Below are 14,377 nucleotides of genomic sequence, written 5' to 3'. Positions count from 1 at the left end.
TGCTTTTAGGTACTGTACATAGCGAATGTCCGTTCCAGAACCCTGGAAAGAATAAACTGTTAGAATCTATGATGGCCGTTGTATACATGAATCAACTGGGCATGGCAATTGTGATTAATCTTGAATTGTTTTCTGGACAGATGAAAGAGGACACTTTAAATGAACAGGGAAAACAATCAAAAGCCTTAATAAAGACAGACACTGAAAAACGGTTATATGTAATCACATGATACTATGATGAGGGCTGATCTGAAGAGCCAAATAATTTTAATTGGTTCAGGATGATGGTATTGGGTTGCAACGATTAAGATTGCTGTGATCCTTTGATTGCTGAATAGAAATAACGTGTGTAATTTGGAAGTGTATACAAACATTGCTTTGGATGTGGTTCTTTGCGGCCTCCCCCTTATTTTCAAGGCTGTCCCTTTGTGTATTTCAGTTACAGATGGGTAGCCGTGTTGGTCTGCCATAGTCAAAACAAAAAAAATTCCTTCCAGTAGCACCTTAAAGACCAACTAAGTTAGTTCTTGGTATGAGCTTTCGTGTGCATGCACACTTCTTCAGATACAGATTCAGGGTATCTGAAGAAGTGTGCATGCACACGAAAGCTCATACCAAGAACTAACTTAGTTGGCCTTTGTGTATTTGTATTTAAACAAAGGCCTATCTTTCCCCTTTTCTTTTGGGGTTTCTGTGAAGGTAACCTCCAGTCTAGGAACCTAGTCCAGCATCTTGCTTCAGCCAGTGGCCCACCCAGATGCTCCCAGGAAGTCCACAAACACACATAGGCCACATCTGCACTCTAGGGCACATTGGGAAGAGGGACCACTCTGGAAAATCTGTAGCTCCATGAGGGGGAAAGGGGGCCTTCTAACAACTCTCAGCACCCTTCCCTTTGGGGGAAGCCATGGTGGTTTGAAGTGTTATCATTGCAGCATCCCGTCCTCACCGTGGCCAACCAGATGTCTTTGGGATGCTCACCAGCAGGGCTTGAGCCTAGCAGCCCTGCTTGTGACCCCTAGCCACTGGTACCCAGCTGGGAATGCTGCCTCTGAACATAGGACATAGACCTCATGGCAAGTGGCCACCGGCAGCCCTCTCCTCCATAAATATCTTCTGCATGACAAGCTCTTCCAGATCGCCTGCCTCTAGCCTGCGTTATCCAGCTGACTGGCTCCGATCCGTATCCAAGAAACACATCCACAGCCTTTTCTCCTCAAGGAGCCCTTGGCTCTGATCTCGGTCCCACAATGAAAATTTGTTCTTGTCTTGTAAAGAATGTATTGGGTCTCGTCGTAATAAGCAGTGGAATGAGCTGGGAGGGAAAGAGAGGGGTTGTTGGAAGAGCTTGGCTTCCCTCCACCGTGTTGTTCAGCATCCGCTCCTCTTATTGCTGTCCAAACCTGCCTTCCCCCTCACGATTCTCGCTCTTTCTCTCCCTCTTTCCAATACGTGACCTCATCTCTTTCTCCAGGAAAGATCACGACAAGCACCGTTGGGGGGCGGAGGGTGGGGCAGTCTGTGGGGAAGGAGGCCAGCGGCAAAGGGTGGGTGGAGGGGGGTGGAGAGAGTCACAGAGAGGGCAGGTAGGGTGTCCAAACTCACCAGGAGCCAGGGGGTGTAGTGGTTAGAGCGCCAGATTAGGACCTCTGGAGACCAGACTTCAAATCCCCGCTTGGCCATGAAGCTTGTTGGGTGAGCCTGGAGAAAATGGTGGAATATAGATTCAATAAGTAAACAAAGAAACAAACAAACTATGGTTAGGGATGGGATGGGAAATTTGGTTCACTGTGCATTTTAAGGTGAAATTACCCAATCTGAATTTCTGAAGACAATACAGGAAGAGAAACTCAGCCATCCTTTGAAATTCACACTTCTCTGAATTTCACCATGCTGTTTGTCCACCAGTGTGTGTGGGGGGGGGGAGGGATTGTAGAAATCATAGAATTGGAGAGTTGGAAGGGACCTCTAGGAACATCTAGTCTGATCCGCTGCAATGCAGGAATATGCAGCCGTCCAATATGGTGATCGAACCTGCAACCTTGCCTTTATCAGCACCAAGCTCTAACCAACTGAGCTATCACATGCTCATGCAAATGTTGATGAAAACAACATGCAAAATGTTAGGGGAAACTGCTTTATATCTCTTCTTCTTTGGCGATCACTCGTAGCCGAGAAAGATTGTCTTTCATAAACACGGTTTTAACAGTGAGTCCGTAAGTGACTATGGAGGCCAATTCTGGATCCACACGTCCTTCCACAGTGAGGACATAGGTTTCCAGGCGGGAGTTGATCACGGTGTGGATTTGCCAAGCATGCCTTCCTCCTAGCACATTTCTCCCTTGCGTCCTGAGTTCGAGTGTCTTCAAAGCCCATGACACCTGTGGTAAAGGCTGTTCTCCAACTGGAGCGCTCGCAGGCCAGTGTTTCCCAGCTGTCAATGTTTAACTACATTTTTTTAGATTTGCCTTGAGACAGTCTTTAAACCTCTTTTGTTGACCACCAGCATTGAGCTTTCCATTTTTAAGTTCGGAATAGAGTAGTTGCTTTGGAAGACAATCATCAGGCATCCGCACAACATGACCAGTCCAACGAAGTTGATGTTGAAGAATCATTGCTTCAACACTGGTGATCTTTGCTTCTTCCAGTATACTGATATTAGTTCACCTGTCTTCCCAAGTGATGTGTAAAATTTTTCGGAGACACCGTTGATGGAATCTTTCGAGGAGTTAGAGGTGGCATTTATAAGTGGTCCATGTTTCACAAGCATATAGTAAGGTTGGAAAATGTCAATCTTTATATCTAGCTCTATGTGGAAACATTTACACTTAAATGCTGGTGAGTTTTCATGAGGCTTTAAAAATTGTGATTGCAAACTGTTGCAGAAGTGTGGAGAACTGAACTTAAGACTGGCCAAACGAGGAACCTGAAATTGACAGATCCATCCACCCCTATCTGTGTCTTAGTTTGGTACCATAAGAGGCACTGGCTCTGCAGTCCCCATTCATAGTGCCCTGGCTATCAAGCACCTCCTCCAAGAGCTGAACTGGGAGTTTTTTTCAGTGCCAGGTTTACATCTTTTATTCGCCCAAACCTTTAAATTAAAAGGACATGTTGTTGTGCTTTTATTTCCAGACTGCTTTTCGTGTCTTATTGTCCTTCTGCCGCTTACTCGTCATGCTTTGAGATATCTGGCGGTTTTCAAAATTGCTTTTGCAGTTTTATTTTGTTTGCAGCTTTCCAGGGCTTAATGTATTCTTCTTTTTTAATTTCTAAATGGCCTTGAAAACAATATAAACACATGTCACAGACATTATTGTCTGCTTACAGTAACAGATAATGCATTACTCTGCCCCTTCCCATGACTTGCAAAAAATGCCAAACAAACACATTTTTTTCTTGGCAGAATTTCCCTTCGCTTGATGCAAAAACTTTGTGTTGCGTCTTGTGTCTCCATGTGTGTACTAGAGCTCATTTATTTATTTTGCAGGACATATATACCGCTTGATTGAAATAAAACCTCCAAGCGGTTTACAATATAGCTATCATGGAAAAAAAAGGTGAGAAACAACTATTTTTCACAAAGAAAAATAGTTCGAAATCATCAGTAAGCTAAACACCAGATTTCAAAAAAATGACAGCATTCTATATTTCTGGATAAAGGAAAGGGGACCCCTGACCATTAGGTCCACTGGTGGCCGACTCTGGGGTTGCGGTGCTCATCTCGCTTTATTGGCCGAGGGAGCCGGCATACAGCTTCCGGCTCATGTGGCCAGCATGACTAAGCCACTTCTGGCGAACCAGAGCAGCGCACGGAAACGCCTTTTACCTTCCCGCTGGAGTGGTACCTATTTATCTACTTGCACTTTGATGTGCTTTCGAACTGCTAGGTTGGCAGGAGCAGGGACCGAGCAACAGGAGCTCACCCCATCACAGGGATTCGAACCACTGACCTTCTGATCGGCAAGTCCTAGGCTCTGTGGTTTAACACACAGCGCCACCTGTGTCCCACATTTCTGGATAGGCTTGCCTAACAAAAAACGTTCTTAGCAGGTGCTGAAAAGAGTACAGAAAAAGCACCTGCCTGCTGTCAATAGGCAGGGAGTTCCAAAGTGTGGGTTCTACCACACTAAAATTTGATTTCCTACAAATACATAACAAGTATTATGTGGAACCTGCAACAGAGCCAGTTCCTATATCTATATATCTCTATCTATCCATGTATCTGTTATAATTACTGGGTTTTTTATGCCATTCATATTTTTATCTGTAAGCTGCACTGAGTCCCTGTAGGAGAAAAAGGCAAGGTATAAATATAAATATTAATAATGAGGTTACCATATTTCAAAAAGTGAAAATCTGGACACAAAAGTTGTTCAGGTTTTTTGGGCAAAGTCGTTGAGTTGTTGTTTTTTGATTGTTTGTTTTTATGCAAACTCTCCAAAATAGAGAGAGAATATTTCACCTTTTCATTTTTTGAAAATCACCATACACCTGGGTTATAGATAATTCCACCCAGATGCCATTTTCCATGGACAAATTCCGGCTCTGCCCGGGAAATTCCAGCCATGTGGCAGCCCTAATTAATATTATTTTATTGTGCATTCATGAAAGCTCAAGGGAATACATTTCTGCTTCATTTCTAGTTGGTGCATACTGTAACTCCCTGCCAAAATCATGTAACTTCTCCTACCACAAATGTGTTATTTGTCCAGGTTCTGTTTTGCTATGGGACAAGTGTGTCCCTCCAGAGGGCAATCTGGCACTAAATGCAGGAGAAACAGCGTAGAACAATTGATAAAGCAGAACGATGTGTGGTCAGCCCACCATAAATGCAATATGGTACTGTAGCATCAGCATGCCAATGACATCTTGCAAAATACACCTGAAAAAAAAACAACAAAAAATAATCAGTCTGGAGTTGCACCAAAGAGGGGAGCTGCAAGAGATTGTTGCAGTACAGAATGCTACTATTTTGTTTTGTTTTGTTTTGTTTTGTTTTGTTTTGTTTTGTTTTGTTTTGTTTTGTTTTGTTTTGTTTTGTTTTGTTTTGTTTTGTTTTGTTTTGTTTTGTTTTGCAGGCTGCCATCCTATACCCACTTGGCAGGCTTAAGTAGCGATGAACCCAGGATGGTGTTAGGATGGTACTGTCATTCAACCACTCCCTTCCAGTCCCCCTTTCCCTGCTGGTGTTTTGTTTCCCCATTCTGAACAGGCGGTCAGCCTTCTATGGTCACTGAGCATGCTCAGTTCTCCTTGGGCTGTTTGGGGGGATTTTCCCACCCCCAAAACTTAGATCCCCTCACAAAAAAGATTATTATTTTTGTATCACCTTGCCGACAAAGGTCCGTATAGTTAAAGCTATGGTTTTCCTAGTAGTGATGTATGGAAGTGAGAGCTGGACCATAAAGAAGGCTGATCGCCAAAGAATTGATGGTTTTGAATTCTGGTGCTGGAGGAGACTCTTGAGAGTCCCATGGACTGCAAGAAGATCAAACCTCTCCATTCTGAAGGAAATCAGCCCTGAGTGCTCACTGGAAGGACAGATCCTGAAGCTGAGGCTCCAATAGTTTGGCCACCTCATGAGAAGAGAAGACTCCCTGGAAAAGACCCTGATGTTGGGAAAGATGGAGGGCACAAGGAGAAGGGGACGACAGAGGACGAGATGGTGGGACAGTGTTCTCGAAGCTACCAGCATGAGTTTGACCAAACTGCGGGAGGCAGTGGAAGACAGGAGTGCCTGGCGTGTTCTAGTCCACAACAACAAACAACAAACAACAGATCTTTCGTATATCTTCAAGCCTAGGGGTTTCCCCTTCTTTCATCTGTTAAGGCAAGAGAACAAAATTTCTGTGGCAAGTTTAGAAGGCCAGTTTTGCAAGAAATGTTTTTGAAAGTGTTGAGTTTCATGGCCTTGTGCCCACCTATGTGAAGCATGTTCCAATGATAACAATTCTCTATCTCTGTTCCCCAGCCTCCCCAGTATTTTTCAGCTGCAGAAGAAGGTTGTTGCGCTTTGTGTAAGAACATAAGAAGAGCTCGCTGCATCAGACCAATGGCCCACCCCATCACAGAATCATAGGATTGTAGAGTTGGAAGAGCCCCAAGGGTCATCTATTCCAACCCCCTGCAATGCAGGAATCTTTTGCCCAGCGTGGTACTTGAACCCATGACCCTGGGTTGAAAACTCCTACTGTTTCACAGCAGCCAACCAAGTGCCTCTGGAAAACCCACAAACAATACCTGAGCATAAGAGGACTCTCCCCTCCTGTCATTTGCAGCAACTAATATTCAGAAGCATTACTTCTTCCATGACGCAGCCATAATCACAGATGACCCACTCCACAAATCTTACGTCCAGGATTAGACACTGACTGACCTGATCTATCAGTGATAGCAACATGGTATCTGTCTCCATTATTTTTAACATAAGTGCAATGAATGGATTATTCTCTCTCAGTGGTAGCTGGTGGTCCTTAGGACTGGTAGGGCAGAAGGGATGGAGCTCAACAGTAGGTGGCGCCAGAGAGCCAAGTGATCCTAGTTTTGTCCCCATTTTTCTCCCTGATGACTTCTGCAAGGGTAACACTGCGCCTAAGGAGGAGGAATCTAACAGGTAGTGCCACCCTTTGGACTGTTTGGAAGTAAGGAGGTAGTTGAATGGGGGGCCGTTTAAAAAAATATACTTTATTTATGATTTTTAGTTTTATACATTTCAATAATTTGACAATCATTTTGACATTTCAAAACTTGACTTCCTTCCCCCTCTTTCTGCAGTTCCTTAAATTTATTTTTAATATTTTCTGCATATCCAAATTAACTTAATTTGTTCATTTATTCACCTACTTTAAATATATGCTCTTATAAAACTGCAGGTTATTACAATAATCCTGCCAATGTTCTTATCTGTTTACAGTTTGTTTGTAGATATGCAATAAACCATTTCCATTCTTTTATAAAAAGTTTGTTATCTTGATTTCTTATTCTTCTGGTAAGTTTCGCCATTTCTTTTTAATTCATAAGTTTTGGTATCCATTCTTCCTTTACTGGGACTTCTGCTTCTTTCCATTTTGGGGCAAGTAACATTCTTGCCGCTGTAGTTGCATAAATTTTTATACAGTTTGAGTAGTTCTGTCCCTAGAATTCCCAAAAGGAAAGCTTCTGGCTTCTTCTTTTTTTACAACATATTTATTTTTAAACATCTTTATTTTCTTTTAAACATCTTTTCCAATTCATTATAAATCATTTCCCAGTAAGCTTTAACCTTACTATAAGACTACCACATATGATAAAAACGGGAAGATGCTTTAGCCTCTACATGTAGTTGTTTCAATGACTTTAAAATGGAGATTGAACGAACAAAAATTGATTTTCCACGTCTTTGGGGTTCACAGCATCTACGTAGGAAGGAATTGTCTAGAACAGATAGATGCTGGCAACGTAACACAGATGGTGCCTCTTTCTGAAAGTGGATCTTGCACACATTTTTGATCGCATAGAGACTAATAAATCTAAAGGGACCCCTGACCATTAGGTCCAGTTGCAGACGACCCTGGGGTTGCGGCACTCATCTCGTTTTATTGGCCGAGGGAGCCAGCGTACAGCTCCCGGGTCATGTGGCCAGCATGACTAAGCCGCTTCTGGCGAACCAGAGCAGCGCACAGAAACGCTGTTTACCTTCCCGCCAAAGCGGTACCTATTTATCTACTTGCACTGGTGTGCTTTCAAACTCCTAGGTTGGTAGGCACAGGGACCAAGCAACGGGAGCTCACCCTGTCGCGGGGATTCGAACCACCAACATTCTGATCAGCAAGCCCTAGAGTCTGTGGTTTAGACCACAACGCCACCCACTGTACTAATACTAATACTAATACTAATATTAATACTAATACTAATACTGTACTTCAAAGCTAGGAAGATAAAAACCCACCACCCACTATGCAAGTGTTAAATCACACTTTCTAGTTCATCCCCCCCCCATCACTTCCCCTATTATAAAAGTCTGCTGGGGGCAGCAGGGTTGCTGAGCAAGATCTTCAAATCAACTATAATCAAGCAACCTGAATTTGCCAGTATGTGATTGAATCCCAACCCCAAATAATGACGGTCTGAGAACTCCCTGGGAGTCTTTTTTTCAGCTGAAGAAACCAATTCGAGGAACGTGCATCTACATCTGTTTAATTGTGTATACATGGAATGGGAAGCTGTGTTTTGTGGAGCAAGTGAATCTGCGGAATTCACTGCCACAAGAATTCACTGCCAAGTCACCAACTTTAGAAGGCTGTAAGGGGTGTGTGTGTGCTAGACAAATTCACAGAGGATAAGACTATCAGTGGCTTCCAGCCAAGATAGCTATGCCCTGTCTCCACTGCTGGATACCAGTCGCTGTTGGAGGTCACAAGTAGGAAGAGCAGCACAAGTCCTACTTGCAGGGTTTCCCACCGAAGCATCCGCTTGGCCACTGTGAGAACAGGTTGCCTGACTAGGTGAGTTGCTGACCTGGTCCTTACATTCGTAGATCATGCCAGTTGCGTGACAGTCTGCACAGGGGATCTCCTTTTACGTGGAAGCAACAGCTCTGTAGGACAGAGTGCTTGCGTGTGAAGCAGCTTTTAGTTTATGGTGTGTGGAGCCACAACAAGGAGAGAGACAGCGCGAGAGAGAAACAGACAGACAGACAGAGATGGTTCCAGGGGAAAGGATCAATGGATGGAGGCCACATATCACACACAGAGAAAGAGGGCGGCAAAGTGAAAAGAGATGTGTGTGCGGGAGGGAGAAAGTTTAACATAGATATGAACAAGTGTGTTGGAACAGGAGGACTATGGAGTGATCCGAATCTCTGTGCCAAGATGGTTATCAGAGATTCCCATTATGATCTCATGGCGTTTTGTATCTGACTGCCTCCGATTCCAAACCAAGTAGAAGCAAAGGAGTGAATGAGTCTGTGTGTGTGTGTGTGTGTGTGTGTGTGTGTGTGTGTGTGTGATGCACATATGCTCGCTCACACCCCAGTGCTGTACTGAGCCAGGAAATCCAAAGGCCAACACATTCGCCTCCTCTCTCTCTCTCCAGGGCAGGAGAAAGAGTCGCGCAGAGAGAGGGAGCGAAGCAGAGAGAGGCAGCGGACAAGTGGAGCTCTTTGCAGCCCGAGCATCAAACTTTTTGCAAGTAAGGAGGGGATTCCCTGTGGGGCAGCTGAAGCAGGGAAAGTCCTGGGGGAAGTGGTGGTGTGTGCTCAAGATGCCCTGCAGAGCATCTGAGTTTTGAAAAAATATTTGGGATTTCCTGAAAGGATCCCCGAGCAGCTACAGTGATAAAGGAAAGCATTGTTTTGCTAATGAGAAAGTTGAGTTTTTAAGAACATGTCATGGTAACAAGAGACTGACAGGCTGGGGAGAGAAGGGAGCAGGTAAGAAAGTTTGATGCTGATAGACAGATGTTCGCTATCCTACATAAATGTGTCCAAACAGTAATTTGGAGCAGATGAATGGGAGTGAGATGGGAGAGGGACAGATGGATGGATGGATGGAACGGAAGAGAGATTAAGGGTGGATGAAAGCAAGGAGAGATGAAGCAGTGTTAGAGCAGGCAAGAGAAGGCAGTGCTGTTTGACACAGGGATTAGTTTAATGCACGAGTTTCAATCCCTCAAGATCTAGTAGAGCAATCTATAGAGCACAGACAGATGGCTTTTTAAATAATAAACTATTGTGCTTACTAAAGTCATGATGGCATTGTGAAGAAAATGTGAATTCATTGATGAAAATAAAAAGTACATCGGCTGAGCATAGCCATTGAAGAAGTATCGCAAAGTGTGAATGAACGGAATGATGCTCTAGAGGGAGGAAATGATAATGAATGGTTGCCTCTTATCTATGAAGCTATAATTCCTCTGGTGTCACCGGGCAGCTTGTGAGAACGTTTCCAGAAATCTGTCTTATCTCTAAAGCTATAATTCCTCCGGTGTAGTCAGGCGGCTTATGAGAACATTTTCAGAAAACTGTCAAAGGACAGCTCTTTCAGCTAAGAGAGAGCCACGTGGAATTCAAAACCTACTGGGGTAGCCTGTGGGTCTCTGTGTGGATTTCGCAGTAGATTGGCATGTGGGGTTGACTGCCAGCTGTTCAACAATGGCAGCAACAAGAAAGCCAATTTTCCTGCCTTTGTTGGGGTGATGAAATGGAGAAGAACGGTAACCCAAAGTGGACTTTTGTGTGCTCTCAGTTCAGTTCCGGCACTGAACATTAATTCCCAGGTTAACCATGTGCTCAGAGGCACTATGTCCTTTACACCTGGCTCTTCTGGATAGATCTTGGGCAGCCTTTGCCCACCTGGTGCCCTCCAGATGTTTTGAACTACAACTCCCATCAGCCCCAGCCAGTGATGGGAGTTGTAGTCCAAAAGCACTGCAATCCAATCTTGTGCTGGCTGGAGTGCACCCGGAGGGCAAAGGCTGAATCTTGGGGTTCAAGTGAGTAGGGTGTGTGTGTGTGAATCTGTCCATTTAATTTCTGTAATTTTGTATTTTTTCCAATTAGAAGCTCAGTTCTCTATAGTTCCACCTCAGTTTGCTGCTATTAATATTTCTATAGCAAGTCCTCAGGAAAATTCAGCAGCATTTCTCCCAGTGATACACCTTTTTAAAGCAGAATGTCTATGCAAGCAATTTCCCCCAAACGTTCTTCATTTTGGTACGTTATTTTCATAGTTATATGTAGTTTTATTCACGCTTTACCCCAGCACGTGCATTTCTGTACACATTTATTGGCTGGCAGGACTGCACTGCAAAGTTCGGAGAAGTGTGAATTCTGAAGGATGGTTGGGTTTTGTCTTGGAAAGCGTGGATTAGGTACCTCTACCTTTTGACATGAAGTCAATCAGATTTCTCTCCCATTCCTACTAGTGAGAGAAGCCAGCTCTGACAAGTCTGAAGTCTGCCCTAGATATCAGATACTTGTGTGTGTGTTTGTGTGTAGACATTGGGGCTGTCTCCTATCTGAAACCCTGGACAACTGTTGCCAGTCAGTGTACTCAATACTGAGTTAGATGGGCCAGTGGTCCAACAGCATAAGGCAGCTTCTCATGTTCCTAGTCTTTGGGGAAAGGACCTTAGCTCAGTGGTTAGAGCATCTGCCTAACATGCAGAAGGTCCCAGGCTCAACTCCCGCCATCTTCAGGGAGGTCTAGGAAAGTCTCTCTGTTTGAAACCCTGGTGAGCTACTTCCTATCAGTGCGGCTTAGATGGACCAATGTAGAAGGCCATTATTCTACATTCCTATCAGTTTCAAGGAAGGGTGATTTTCCAGAGCAGTAGACATCTTAGTCCGTTGCAGCAAAACCAACCAAGAGTCTTGTGGCACCTTAAAGACTCACAAATGTGGCCTTTGTGGTCCTGTGTTGCAGGCATTTAAGAGGAGGGCGAAAGCAATGGGAAGGGACAGAGGTAACTGGATGTACTGAAGCATAGATAGCAAGGTGGGTGAAGGATAAAGGTTGAGATAAAAGATTCAAAAGAGGATGGGGCTCCTGCTCCTTTAAGAGGGAAACTCAGCAGGTATGCCACTATTAAAGATGCAGGAATCCTGTCCTCTTTTGCATCTGGTGTCCCTAAGAGCAAACTATTGTTTGGGGCACAGAACTGGATAGACTGAGATTGTATATTTATACAATCACCTAAGAGGACATAAAAGTGAAGAGAGGAAGAGAAGGAAGAAGATGTCAGGGAAAGGAAGATATCGACGAAGAAGTTAAATGATGCCTAGTTAGATGGAATCATAGGTCTCTATCCAATGCTAGTAGACTCATTTATTTTAATGGGCATAGCTAATTCATTATTTCATTGGGTCTACTTTGAGTGGAACTCAGTTGGACACCACCCAAATATCATCTAGTCCAACTCTTCTGCTGATGCAATAAATCTACTGGTAGTTTGGCCACCAAGGTTCTCTGTAAGTCTTTGTCTCCTTCCAAGTCCATCTCTGTTCCAGAGTTGAATGACTTACGTTGTCAGGACATTCTTTCCAAAGTTCAGACAAAAACCTGTTTATTGTTGTTTGAACCAGTGGTTTGGGGCGACTGGAAACAGATCTGCCTCATCAGAGAACTTGATGCTAGATTTATGTCAGAAAACGATGTGGTTGCAGGCTTTTTAGGGGTTTTTAAAGTCAATTCCAGGGACGCAGGTGGCACTGTGTGTTAAACCACAGAGCCTAGGACTTGCCAATTAGAAGGTTGGCGGTTCGTATCCCTGCGACGGGGTGAGCTCCCATTGCTCGGTCCATGCTCCTGCCAACCTAGCAGTTCGAAAGCATGTCAAAGTGCAAGTAGATAAATAGGCACCCGGCGGGAAGGTAAACGGCATTTCTGTGTGCTGCTCTGGTTCTCCAGAAGCTGCTTAGTCATGCTGGCCACATGACCCGGAAGCTGTACACCGGCTCCCTCAGCCAATAAAGCGAGATGAGCGCCGCAACCCCAGAGTCGGCCACCACTGGACCTAATGGTCAGGGGTCCCCTTACCTTTAAAGTCAATTCCATCAAGTGGTGGACTGTCTACCAGCTCATGGGAGAAATGCAGGCTGAGAAATGCACACAGGAAGCAGTCCTAGCCAGAAAACTGGAAGAGGACTGGATGATCCTTTACTGATTCCATTTATTTCCTTATATCTCTATCCTGCCTTCCCAAGGGGGCTTTTGCATGGTTCTCAAGCCCATCCATGCACTGACCAGACCTCCTTAGCTTCAGCAAGGCAGTGGCCTGGCCTGCCTTCAGCATGGGCTCCCTAACTATAGCAAACTCCTACTGTGAAGGGGGCGACAGAGGACGAGATGGTTGGATAGTGTTTTCGAGGTTACCAGCATGAGTTTGACCAAACTGCGGGAGGTAGTGGAGGACAGGTGCCTGGCGTGCTCTGGTCCATGGGGTCACGAAGAGTCGGACACGACTAAACGACTAAACAACAACTGTGCTTTGACATCTGCAATGGTTGGCGTCCATTTGGGCTGGTAGGGTGAAAAGAAGGGAGATCAACAGTAGAGGGAGCCAGAACCAACAGCAAGCAGAGGCAACCGATGCTAGTCTTGCCCCCTTCCTCCTCCCTGCTGAGTTCTTCAAGGGCAACACTGATACTAATGCTAACAACCATCTTATTATTTATACCCCTCTCATCTGGATGGGTTGCCCCACCCGCTCTGGGGAAGACTAAGGGGGAGGCTGGTTGTAAGAAAGAAGGCAGGCAGGTGGGGCCTGATTGAAAGCAGAATGAGGCTGGTGGGGCAATGCTCCCTTCGCCTTAATGGACTATCCTCCACTGTTCCACATGCCTCCATTTAGATACTGCTGCAGCCTTCCAGTAGAGCCTTGTTCACATCACTCCACCTAGGAGTCCAGGCACACTCTGATAAGGTGCTGGTGCTGGATGTTCTTCTATACCAGGAGAAGGGGACCTCAAGGCCCAGGGGAAGGATATGGCCTTCCAAGACTCTCTGTCCAGACCTTGGGACTCTTCCCAGGCCAGAGCCTTCACTGACTCTTCTCCTTGAGTGCTTTTGCTTGGACAAGACATGCCCTTGACTCGCGATCATGCCTCTTGCTTGCCTGCAGAGGGGGGAAAATGGATGGATATTGGCAAGTAGGAGAGGATATAGTAAACTTAATTTATCTCTTCAGTCTCACGTGAGTGAGGTTTAGAGCTTTAGCTGCTCTGAGTTAAAATATTACAGGAATAAAAACAGAAACTTGAAAGTAGGCTGCTTAGCCTTAAATATACTTAAATATGCCCCTGCCATTTGGGATTCACCCTCTTTCCCTCCTACAAAAATAATCAGGCGGCAGACTGCGCAGTAAGCACAAGAAAATACGATGTTTACTCACATATAAGTCTTGCCAGGATTCAGCACTGTGCAGAATACGAGGCCAGCAGTGATACTTACAAGTTGCTTTCTACATACTAAAAGTACTAAGACGGTGTTTGCTCGTGGGAGAGAGCAAATGACACACTGATTTCCATCAACAGGCAAATGAAAAAAGAGGCGAGGAGGAAATAGTAAGGATAAAAATCATTTGCCTAAGGGATATGATACTGCAGAGATATCCTCTCTGGCAATTCAGCTCTCTGTGAGTCTTAACCCCTTTATACACTTGTACCGTAAACATAAATTGTCATTTTGGCTGCAGATTTTTTCCCACAGGATGGAGAGGTGTTGCCTGTGTTTGTAGAACCCTCTGGCTTTTGTGTTGTTGATATATAGCCAAAGAGTGACATCTCTGCTCCATCTGCAGATGAGTGACATCTCTGCTCCATCCACCCCTTCCCACTGCTGAAATGCAGGCTCTGGGAGATTGCGAAGGACATGTGCGCTTGGGGCCCTTCTTCCCT

At 44.8% G+C, this 14,377-nt stretch overlaps 1 protein-coding gene across 14 annotated transcripts in view; it reads left to right on the top strand.

The window, feature by feature from the left end:
- The first annotated feature begins 9,015 nt into the window (after positions 1-9,015).
- TNXB (tenascin XB) overlaps positions 9,016-14,377 on the top strand; it is a 118,682-nt gene continuing 113,320 nt past the window's right edge. For all 14 annotated transcript variants that reach the window (XM_077920887.1, XM_077920888.1, XM_077920882.1 and 11 more), the window contains exon 1: positions 9,016-9,171. The gene's annotated coding sequence lies outside the window, so the exon portion shown is untranslated. The remainder of the gene's footprint in view (positions 9,172-14,377) is intronic.

Source organism: Podarcis muralis, chromosome 2 (genome assembly GCF_964188315.1).
Source record: "Podarcis muralis chromosome 2, rPodMur119.hap1.1, whole genome shotgun sequence".
Lineage (NCBI taxonomy): Eukaryota > Metazoa > Chordata > Lepidosauria > Squamata > Lacertidae > Podarcis > Podarcis muralis.
The sequence above is the reverse complement of the archived record's forward strand: the minus strand, read 5'-3'. Positions and strand labels throughout refer to the sequence as shown.